Below are 12,589 nucleotides of genomic sequence, written 5' to 3'. Positions count from 1 at the left end.
ATTTCCTTCTCTTCTTTGGTAAGAGCATAGCTGGTAGGACCTTCATACTGCTTTGGGGCATGTCGTCTTTTTCGTGCAAACATTGCAGGTCCTCCCATGCCTCAGGTGTATCTTTCGTCTTTCCATACACGCCCAAGCCTAGCAGATTCACACAAAGGTTCTTCTTCATGTGCATCACGTCGATCGAAGAGCAGACCTCTAGGTCTTTCCAGTAGGGTAGGTCCCAAAATATAGATTTCTTCTTCCACATGGTTGCGTGTTTCTCAACGTCACTCGAAAAACTAGTCCGCCGGGACCCTTTCCAAAGATTACGTGTAAATCATTGACCATAGCAAGTACGTGATCACCGGTACACATGGCGGGCTTCTTCCGGTGATCTGCCTCGCCTTTGAAATGCTTGCATTTCTTTCGACATTGATGGTTGATCGGAAGAAATCGACGATGGCCCAGGTACACATTCTTCCTGCATTTGTCCATGTATATACTTTTGGTGTCAGCTAAACAGTGCGTGCATGCGTGGTATCCCTTGTTTTTCTGTCCTGAAAGGTTACTAAGAGCGGGCCAATCATTGATGGTTACAAACAGCAACGCGTGCAGGTTAAATTCCTCCTGTCTGTGCTCATCCCACGCATGTACACCGTTTCCATTCCACAACTGTAAAAGTTCTTCAACTAATGGCCTTAGGTACACATCAATGTCGTTGTCGGGTTGCTTAGGGCCTTGGATGAGAACTGGCATCATAATGAACTTCCACTTCATGCACATCCAAGGAGGAAAGTTATACATACATAGAGTCACGGGCCAGGTGCTGTGATTGCTGCTCTGCTCCCCGAAAGGATTAATGCCATCCGCGCTTAAACCAAACCATACGTTCCTTGGGTCACGTGCAAACTCAGCCCAGTACTCTCTCTCGATTTTTCTCCACTGCGAACCGTCAGCGGGTGCTCTCAACTTCCCGTCTTTCTTGCGGTCCTCACTGTGCCATCGCATCAACTTGGCATGCTCTTTGTTTCTGAACAGTCATTTCTGTTAAACAACATGACAGGAAGTATGCGCCTGAGGACATGGCTGCCGAAGCTTGTAGCATAGGATAGAGTAGGAGTTTGTTATAGTTTATATTCTTGTTATCTTGAATATTTATCTCTAGTCTATCCCTTGTTCTCCAAGATTGTAATCCCAACAACTTGTACGCTATCAGGGAGGTCGCGACCCTGTCTATAAACATGAAGCCATCGACCCTGGCAAAGGCACGACGTTCCCAGCCTTTCTCACATGGTAATCAGAGCCTAACTCTTCCATCCATCTAGCCCTAGCCTTCCATCGCACAAGCTTCGGCCATGGCATCCTCCAGCTCATCCAACTCCACCCTCACCGGCCAAATTACCGAGAATCTCACCCGCACAAACTTCATCCTCTGGCGCACGCAGATCACGCCGCAACTCAGAGGTGCGGGCGTCTATGGCTACGTTGACGGCAGCACGCCGGAACCAGCCAAGACCGTCATCACCAAGGACAAGGACGGGAAGGAGACAGCCGCACCAAACCCCCTTCATCCAATCTGGTTCCGGGAAGATCAACAGGTACTTGGTTATCTTCTGAACAATCTTTCCAAGGAGGTACTCGTGCAGGTGACCTCGATCTGCCATGCACACGAGGTCTGGACAGTGCTGGCGAACATGTTTCGTCCCAGTCGCTGTCTGGCATTAACAACATCCGCGTCGCCCTTGCGAACGCACAGAAGGGAAACTAGTCCGTTGCGGCCTTCTTCGCGCACATGCGCTCCCTCGCCGACGAGCTTGCTGCTGCAGGCAAGCCACTCGACGACGACGAGCTCATCTCCTACATCACGGTCGGCCTTGACATGGAGTATCAACCCCTCGTCTCCGCCCTCGACGCCCGCACTCAGCCGGTCACCCTTGATGAATTGTATGCTCAGATGAGCAACTTCGATCAAAGGGTGGTGCTGTTCCAGGGCACAAACTCTGGTGGTGGCGGCTTCAAGTCTACTGCTAACGCCGCTATGCGTGGCCGAGGTGGTGGCTCACGCTACCGCTGGCCAACCCGCGGCAAGGGAAACAACAGCAACAACACCCGCGGCGACCGCGGTGATCGCGGCGACTGTGGTGACTGCGGCGACTCTCGCGGGAGTGGTGGCCGGCCCTCCTACACCAACAACAGGGGCGGCCGCCGCAACTCCTCCAACAAGCGCCCCGATGTCGTACGATGCCAGATATGTGGCAAACCTGACCACACAGCAAAAGACTGTTGGTAGAGGTTTGATGATGATGGTGACTCATCCTCGGATGAGAAGGTGGCCGGGGCAGCTGATGGCTCATATGGAGTAGACACAAACTGGTATGTGGATAGCGGTGCAACCAACCACATCACCGGTGAACTCGAGAAGGTGACCATGCGTGAGAAATACCGCGGCAAAGACCACATCCACACTGCCAGTGGAGAAGGTATGAAGATTCGGCACGTTGGTCACTCAATTATGAATACCCCTCATAGAAAAATTCACCTTCGATAATTTTTGCATGTCCCTAGTGCTCATAAAAACCTTCTCTCCGTTCATCGTATTGCTATTGATAATCATGTCTTCCTTGAGTTTCACCCCTTCTATTTTTTGATCAAGGATCAGGTAACGAAGAAGGTGCTTTATCGAGGTAGATGCATTCGCGGGCTCTACCCTTTGATTCCGGAGATTAGAAGGTTCAATAAACAAGTTTTCAGTGCCACCAAGCTATCTTCAACATGGTGGCACGATCGATTAGGGCATGAAGCTTTTCCTTTAGTTGAACATTTGCTTAGGAAAAATAAACTCTCATATGTTGGAGAGCATAATGTCGAAACAATTTGTGATTCATGTCAGAAAGCTAAAAGTCATCAGTTGTCGTATTCAATTTCCACTAGTATTTCTACCAAACCTCTACAACTCATTTTTTCTGATGTTTGGGGACCTGCCCCCGCTTCTGTTGGTAGACATACATACTACGTGAGCTTCATTGATGATTTTAGCAAATTCTCCTGGATTTACCTTCTTAAGAAAAGATCCGACGTGTTTCAAGTCTTTCTCAACTTCCAAGCTCTCGTTGAACGAAAGTTTGACACCAAAATCATCGCCCTCAAATATGATTGGGGAGGTGAATATGAGAAGCTAAACTCATTTTCCAAAAACTTGGCATATCTCATCACGTGTCATGTCCGCATGCCCATCAACAGAATGGGTCTGCCGAGCGCAAACACAGGCACATCGTAGAAGTTGGCCTTGCTCTCTTGGCAAGAGCATCCATGCCGCTTAAGTTTTGGGACGACGCGTTCCTTATGGCCATTCACCTCATAAATATGTTTCCTAGTCGTGTCATTAATAATGACACACCCACCGAAAGCCTCCTTCATACCAAACCTGACTACAACTCTCTTCGACTATTTGGCTGCGCTTGTTGGCCCAATCTTAGACCATACAACAACCACAAGCTCATGTATCGATCAAAACAGTGTGTCTTCATCGGATACAGTGCACAACATAAAGGAGTCAAGTGCCTTGATGTATCCACCGGTCGCGTATACATCTCACGTGATGTTGTTTTTGATGAAACCAAATTCCCCTTTGCTGATCTTCATCCCAATGCCAGCGCACTCCTTAGGAAAGAAATTCTTCTCCTACCATCGCATCTTTCTGGTATTCATCATGGGGGAGAAAATAATTGTGATGATCATACGTTGACTAATCCTCATAACCCTGTGCATGAGTATGATGATGCAGATATAGCAGCCGATGGTGAAGAAAACAGTGGAAAAAAATGAAAATGATGAAGAAATCAGCTCAAACAGGCGACATTTTATGTGTCAAAATCTGGGAGACATATCCTCCTCGGGATCGGAGCAGCAGTAGTTTGGCAGCAAATCCGCTCCGGGATCCGTGCGGCAGCAGGGCGGCGGCAGCTCAGAAACCGCGTCACCTGCGCCCGTGCCCACCAGGAGCCGCAGCAACGACTCCAACGCTGCCACGCGGTGGCCACCGACCGGTCCAGACGCTTCATCGGGCCCGCGCCAATTTGGTCCCCCCACGCGGCAGGCCGAGAGCCGCTGGCCCGCGAGTGGGCCTCGCTGCTATGCGCGCCGCCAGCCAACCGGCGCTGGTCTGGCCAGGGGCCCGGGCGCATGATCCAGGGCGGATCCTGCCGCTGATTTGGCCAGGGGCCCGGGCGCGCGATCCAGGGCAGACCCTACCGCGGCCACAGGGACTGGTGCGGGATCTTCTGCATCGTCTGCGCTTGCTTTGCCATCTGCAGCAGCCACAGAAGATCCTGCCGAACCTGACGCGACTGCAACACCAGGAGAATCCGCCTCGGGATCGGCTGGCGCAGGTTCGCCTGGATCTTCTGTGCCCGTGTCTTCACCACGCCTTCCACGCACGCGTCTACAAAAGGGAGTGATTCAGCCTATAAATTATAAAACCAAGTTTGGTCTTGCATGTTACACAGGTGAACCACGCACGCTTGATGAGGCCCTAGGAGATGCACGATGGAGGAAAGCTATGGAAGAAGAACACGTGGCACTCCAGAAAAACAAAACATGGCATTTGGTTCCCCCACCACGAGGTAAAAACTTGATTGACTGCAAGTGGGTTTACAGAATTAAAAGGAAATCTGATGGAACCATAGACCGTTATAAGGCCAGACTTGTAGCTAAAGGTTACAAGCAGCGTATGGTATTGACTATGAAGACACCTTTAGCCATGTTGTAAAGGCTGCCACTATTTGTCTTGTGTTATCAATTGTTTTTTCCAGGGGCTGGAGTCCTAGACAGCTAGATGTACAGAACACGTTTCTTCATGGTGTTCTAGAAGAGGAAATATACATGAAACAACCTCCCGGGTTCGTCGACAAAAACTCACCTTCTCATGTTTGTAGACTTGATAAAGCTCTTTATGGACTGAAGCGGGCACCCCGAGCATGGTACTCACGTCTCAGTCAAAAACTACAAGCACTTGGCTTTGTTCCATCAAAATCAGATACTTCACTGTTTATTTATAGAAAGGCAAATACATATATATATTTGTGCTTATCTATGTTGATCATATTATTGTCACTAGTTCATCTGATGAGGCAGTAGCAGGATTGTTGAAGGATTTGAGTGCTAAGTTTGCTCACAAGGATTTGGGTGATTTGCACTTCTTTTTAGAAATTGAAATAAGGAAACTTGAGGATGGTCTTTGAAGGAAATACGCCCTAGAGGCAATAATAAAGTTATTATTTATTTCCTTATATCATGATAAATGTTTATTATTCATGCTAGAATTGTATTAACCGGAAACATGATACATGTGTGAATACATAGACAAACATATTGTCACTAGTATGCCTCTACTAGACTAGCTCATTAATCAAAGATGGTTATGTTTCCTAACCATAGACATGAGTTGTCATTTGATTAACAGGATCACATCATTAGAGAATGATCTGATTGATATGACCCATTTCGTTAGCTTAGCACTTGATCGTTTAGTATGTTGCTATTGCTTTCTTCATGACTTATACATGTTCCTATGACTATGAGATTATGCAACTCCCGTTTACCGGAGGAACACTTTGTGTGCTACCAAACGTCACGGCGTAACTGGGTGATTATAAAGGAGCTCTACAGGTGTATCCGAAGGTACATGTTGGGTTGGCGTATTTCGAGATTAGGATTTGTCACTCCGATTATCGGAGAGGTATCTCTGGGCCCTCTCGATAATGCACATCACTATAAGCCTTGCAAGCAATGTGACTAATGAGTTAGTTGCAGGATGATGCATTATAACGAGTAAAGAGACTTGCCAGTAACGAGATTGAACTAGGTATTGAGATACCGACGATCGAATCTCGGGCAAGTAACATACCTATGACAAAGGGAACAATGTACGTTGTTATGCGGTTTGACCGATAAAGATCTTCGTAGAATATGTAGGAGCCAATATGAGCATCCAGGTTCTGCTATTGGTTATTGACTGGAAATGGTTCTCGGTCATGTCTACATTGTTCTCGAACCCGTAGGGTCCGCACGCTTAAGGTTTCGATGATAGTTATATTATGAGTTTATGAGTTTTGATGTACCGAAGGAGTTCGTAGTCCCGGATGAGATCGGGGACATGACGAGGAGTCTCGAAATGGTCGAGACGTAAAGATCGATATATTGGACGACTATATTCGGACTTCGGAAAGGTTCCGAGTGATTCGGGTATTTATCGGAGTACCGGAGAGTTACGGGAATTCCCGGGGAGAAGTATTGGGCCTTATTGGGCCATACGGGAAAGAGAGAGGGGCTGCCTAGGGCAGGCCGCGCCCCCCCCCCCCAAGGCCTAGTCCGAATTGGACTAGGGGGACGGGCCGCACCCCCTCCTTCCTTCCCTTCTCTCTTCCCCTTCCTTCTCTCCTACTCCTACTAGGAAAGGAGGAGTCCTACTCCCGGTGGGAGTAGGACTCCCCCCTTGGGCGCACCTCCTCCTCCTTGGCCGGCCCTCCTCCCCTTGCTCCTTTATATATGGGGGCAAGGGGACACCCCATAGACATACAAGTTGATCTTTGTGATCGTTCCTTAGCCGTGTGCGGTGCCCCCCTCCACCATATTCCACCTCGGTCATATCGTAGTGGTGCTTAGGCGAAGCCCTGCGTTGGTAGAACATCATCATCGTCACCACACCGTCGTGCTAACGGAACTCATCCCCGACACCCTGCTGGATCGGAGTCCGGGGATCGTCATCGAGCTGAACGTGTGCTGAACTCGAAGGTGCCGTACGTTCGGTATTTGGATCGGTCGGATCGTGAAGACGTATGACTACATCAACCGCGTTATCATAACGCTTCCGCTTTCGGTCTACGAGGGTACGTGGACACACTCTCCCCTCTCGTTGCTATGCATCACCATGATCTTGCGTGTGCGTAAGAATTTTTTTGAAATTACTATGTTCCCCAACAGTGGTATCAGAGCCAGGTTTTATGCGTAGATGTTATATGCACGAGTAGAACACAAGTGAGTTGTGGGCGATACAAGTCATACTGCTTACCAGCATGTCATACTTTGGTTCAGCCGTATTGTTGGATGAAGCGGTCCGGACCGACATTACGCGTACGCTTACGCGAGACTGGTTTTACCGTCGTGCTTTGCACACAGGTGACTAACGGGTGTCTGTTTCTCCAAATTTAGTTGAACCGAGTGTGGCTACGCCCGGTCCTTGCGAAGGTTAAAACAACACTAACTTGACGAACTATCATTGTGGTTTTGATGCGTAGGTAAGAACGGTTCTTGCTCAGCCCATAGCAGCCACGTAAAATTTGCAACAACAAAGTAGAGGACGTCTAACTTGTTTTTGCAGGGCATGTTGTGATGTGATATGGTCAAGACGTGATGCTATATTTTATTGTATGAGATAATCATGTTTTGTAACCGAAGTTATCGGCAACTGGCAGGAGCCATATGGTTGTCGCTTTATTGTATGAAATGCAAACGCCCTGTAATTGCTTTACTTTATCACTAAGCGGTAGCGATAGTCGTAGAAGCAATAGATGGCGTAATGACAACGATGCTACAATGGAGATCAAGGTGTCGCGCCGGTGACGATGGTGATCACGACGGTGCTTCGGAGATGGAGATCACAAGCACAAGATGATGATGGCCATATCATATCACTTATATTGATTGCATGTGATGTTTATCCTTTATGCATCTTATCTTGCTTTGATTGACGGTAGCATTTTAAGATGATCTCTCACTAAATTATCAAGAAGTGTTCTCCCTGAGTATGCACCATTGCGGAAGTTCTTCGTGCTGAGACACCACGTGATGATCGGGTGTGATAGGCTCTACGTTCAAATACAATGGATGCAAAACAGTTGCACACGCGGAATACTCAGGTTAAACTTGACGAGCCTAGCATATACAGATATGGCCTCGGAACACGAAGACCGAAAGGTCGAACGTGAATCATATAGTAGATATGATCAACATAGTGATGTTCACCATTGAAAACTACTCCATCTCACGTGATGATCGGACATGGTTTAGTTGATTTGGATCACGTGATCACTTAGATGACTAGAGAGATGTCTGTCTAAGTGGGAGTTCTTAAGTAATATGATTAATTGAACTTTAATTTATCATGAACTTAGTCCTGGTAGTATTTTGCAAATTATGTTGTAGATCAATAGCTCGCGTTGTTGCTTCCCTATGTTTTTTTGCTTCCCTATGTTTTTATATGTGTTCCTAGAGAAAACTAAGTTGAAAAATGTTAGTAGCAATGATGCGGACTTGGTCCGTGATCTGAGGTTTATCCTCATTGCTGCACAGAAGAATTATGTTCTTGATGCACCACTAGGTTACAGACCTATTGCAGGAGCAGATGCAGACGTTATGAACGTTTGGCTAGCTCAATATGATGACTACTTGATAGTTTTGTGCACCATGCTTTATGGCTTAGAACCGGGACTACAAAAACATTTTTGAAATGTCATGGAACATATAATATGTTTCAAGAGATGAAATTGGTATTTCATACTCATGCCCGTGTTAAGAGGTATGAGACCTCTGACAAATACTTCGCCTAAAAGATGGAGGAGAATTGCTCAACTAGTGAGCAAGTACTTAGATTGTCTGAGTACTACAATCGCTTGAATCAAGTGGGAGTTAATCTTCCAGATAAGATAGTGATTGGCAGAGTTCTCTAGTCACCATCACCAAGTTAGTGGAACTTCGTGATGAACTATAATGCAAGGGATGATGAAAACGATTCCCGAGCTCTTCGTGATGCTAAAATCGACGAAAGTAGAAATCAAGAAAGAGCATCAAGTGTTGATGATTGACAAGACCACTAGTTTCAAGAAAAAGGGCAAAGGGAAAGAAAGGGAACTTCAAGCAGAATGGAAAGCAAGTTGCCACTCCCACGAAGAAGCCCAAAGCTGAACCAAAGCCTGAAACTGAGTGCTTACACTGCAAAGGAAATGGTTACTGGAAACGGAAATACCCTGAATATTTGGTGGATAAGAAGGATGGCAGAGTGAACAAGGGTATATTTGATATACAGGTTATTGATGTTTACCTTACTAGTGTTTATAGTAGCCCCTGAGTATTTGATACTTGTTCGGTTGCTAAAAATTAGTGACTCGAAACAGGAGTTACAGAATAAACAGAGACTAGTTGAGGGTGAAGTGACGATGTGTATTGGAAGTGGTTCCAAGATTGATATGATCATCATCGCACACTCCCCATACTTTAGGGATTAGTGTTAAATCTAAATAAATGTTATTTGGCATTTGCGTTGAGCATGAATATGATTTGATCATGTTTATTGCAATACGGTTATTCATTTAAAGTCAGAGAATAATTGTTGTTCTGTTTACATGAATAAAACATTCAATGGTCATACACCCAATGAAAATAGTTTGTTGGATCTCGATCGTAGCGATACACAAATTCATAATATTGATGCCAAAAGATGCAAAGTTGATAAATGATAGTACAACTTATTTGTGGCACTGCAGTTTGGGTCATCTCGGTGTAAAGCGCATGAAGAAACTCCATAAAGATGGATTTTTGGAATCACTTGGTTATGAATCATTTGATGCTTGCGAACCGTGCCTTTTGGGCAAGATGACTAAAACTCCATCCTCCGGAACAATGGAACGAGCTAGTGACTTATTGGAAACAATACATACCGATGTATGTGGTCCAATGAGTGTTGATGCTCGTGGAGGGTATCGTTATTTTTTGACCTTCACAAGATGATTTGAGCAGATATGAGTATATCTACTTAATGAAGCACAAGTCTGAAACATTTGAAAAGTTCAAAGAATTTCAGAGTGAAGTGGAGAATCATCGTAACAAGAAAATAAAGTTTCTGCGATTTGATCGTGGAGACAAATATTTGAGTTACGAACTGTCTTCAATTAAAACAATGTGGAATAGTTTCACAACTCACGCCACCTGGAACACCACAACGTTATGATGTGTCCGAACGTCGTAACCGTACTTTATTGGATATGGTGCGATATATGATGTATCTTACCGATTTACCACTATCGTTTTGGGGTTATGCATTAGAGACAGTTGCATTCACTTTAAATAGGGAACCATCAAAATCCGTTTGAGACGACGCCTTATGAACCGTGGTTTGGCAAGAAACCAAAGTTGTCGTTTCTTAAAGTTTGGGGCCGCGATGCTTATGTGAAAAAGTTTCAACCTAATAAGCTCAAACCCAAATCGGAGAAGTGCATCTTCATAGAATACCCAAAGGAAACTGTTGGGTACACCTTCTATCACAGATCCAAAGGCAAAAATCTTTGTTGCTAAGAATGGATCCTTTCTAGAGAAGGAGTTTCTCTCGAAAGAAGTGAGTGGGAGAAAAGTAGAACTTGATAAGGTAATAGTACCTTCTCCTGAATTGGAAAATAGTTCATCGCTGAAATCAATTCCAGTGATTCCTACACCAATTAGTGAGGAAGCTAATGATGATGATCATGAAACCTCAGATCAAGTTATTACAGAACCTTATAGGTCTTCCAGAGTACGGTCCGCACCAGAGTGGTACGGTAATACCTGTTCTGGAAGTCATATTACTAGACCATGATGAACCTACGAACTATGAGAAAGCGGTGATGAGCCCAGATTCCGCGAAATGGCTGGAGGCCATGAAATCTGAGATAGGATCCATGTATGAGAACAAAGTGTGGACTTTGGTGGACTTGCCCGACGATCGGCAATCCATAGAAAATAAATGGATCTTCAAGAGGAAGACGGACGTTGATAGTAGTGTTACTATCTACAAAGCTCAAATTGTCGCAAAAGGTTTTTGACAAGTTTAAGGTGTTGAATACAATGAGATTTTTTCACTCGTATCAATGCTTAAAAGTCTGTCCGAATCATGTTCGCAAATTGCCGCATTTTATGAAATCTGGCAAATGGATAAATAAAATTGCATTCCTTAATGGATTTATTAAAGAAGAGTTGTATATGATACAACCATAAGGTTTTGTCAATCCTAAAGGTGCTAAGAAAATATGCAAGCTCCAGCGATCCATCTATGGACTGGTGCAAGCATCTCGGAGTTGGAATATACGGTTTGATAAGTTGATCCAAGCATATAGTTTTAATACAGACTTGCGGTGAAGCCAGTATTTACAAGAAAGTGAGTGGGAGCACTACAACATTTCTGATAAGTATATGTGAATGACATATTGTTGATCGAAAATAATGTAGAATTATTCTGCAAAGCATAAAGGAGTGCTTGAAAGGAGTTTTTCAAAGAAAGACCTCAGTGAAGCTGCTTACATATTGAGCATCAAGATCTATAGAGATAGATCAAGATGCGTGATAAGTTTTTCAATGAAAACATACCCTGACAAGATTTTGAAGTAGTTCAAAATGGAACAGTCAAAGAAAGAGTTCTTGCCTATGTAGCAAAGGTGTGAAATTGAGTAAGACTCAAATCCCGACCACGACAGAAAATAGAAAAGAAGAATGAAAGTCATTCCCTATGCCTCAGTCATAGGTTCTATAAAGTATGCTATGCTGTGTACCAGACCTATTGTATACCTTGCTCGGAGTTTGGCAAGCGAGTACAATTTTGATCTAAGAGTAGATCACTGGACAGCGGTCAAGAATATCCTTAGTGAGGACTAAGAAAATATTTCTCGATAATGGAAGTGATAAAAGAGCTCGTCGTAAAAAGTTACAACGATGCAAGCTTTTACACCAATCCAGATGACTCTAAGTCTCAATCTCGATACATATTGAAAGTGGGAGCAATTAGTTAGAGTAGCTCCGTGCAGAGCATTGTAGACATAGAATATTTGCAAAATACATACGGCTTTGAATGTGACAGACCCGTTGACTAAACTTCTCTCACAAGCAAAACATGATCATACCTTAGTACTCTTTGGGTGTTAATCACATAGTGATGTGAACTAGATTATTGACTCTAGTAAACCTTTTGGGTGTTGATCACATGACGATGTGAACTATGGGTATTAATCATATACAGATATGAATATTGGTGTTAAATCACATGGCGATGTGAACTAGATTATTGACTCTAGTGCAAGTGGGAGACTGAAGTAAATATGCCCTAGAGGCAATAATAAAGTTATTATTTATTTCCTTATATCATGATAAATGTTTATTATTCATGCTAGAATTGTATTAACCGGAAACATGATACATGTGTGAATACATAGACAAACATATTGTCACTAGTATGCCTCTACTAGACTAGCTCATTAATCAAAGATGGTTATGTTTCCTAACCATAGACATGAGTTGTCATTTGATTAACGGGATCACATCATTAGTAGAATGATGTGATTGACATGACCCATTTCGTTAGCTTAGCACTTGATCGTTTAGTATGTTGCTATTGCTTTCTTCATGACTTATACATGTTCCTATGACTATGAGATTATGCAACTCCCGTTTACCGGAGGAACACTTTGTGTGCTACCAAACGTCACAACGTAACTGGGTGATTATAAAGGAGCTCTGCAGGTGTCTCCGAAGGTACATGTTGGGTTGGCATATTTTGAGATTAGGATTTGTCACTCCGATTGTCGGAGAG

General features: G+C 44.4%; 1 pseudogene; it reads left to right on the top strand.

Annotated features, from left to right (window-relative positions):
* The first annotated feature begins 1,813 nt into the window (after positions 1-1,813).
* Positions 1,814-1,952, top strand: LOC119342413 (annotated as a pseudogene).
* The last annotated feature ends 10,637 nt before the right edge of the window (positions 1,953-12,589 follow it).

Source organism: Triticum dicoccoides, chromosome 7B (assembly GCF_002162155.2).
Source record: "Triticum dicoccoides isolate Atlit2015 ecotype Zavitan chromosome 7B, WEW_v2.0, whole genome shotgun sequence".
Classification (NCBI taxonomy): Eukaryota; Viridiplantae; Streptophyta; class Magnoliopsida; order Poales; family Poaceae; genus Triticum; species Triticum dicoccoides.
The sequence above is the reverse complement of the archived record's forward strand: the minus strand, read 5'-3'. Positions and strand labels throughout refer to the sequence as shown.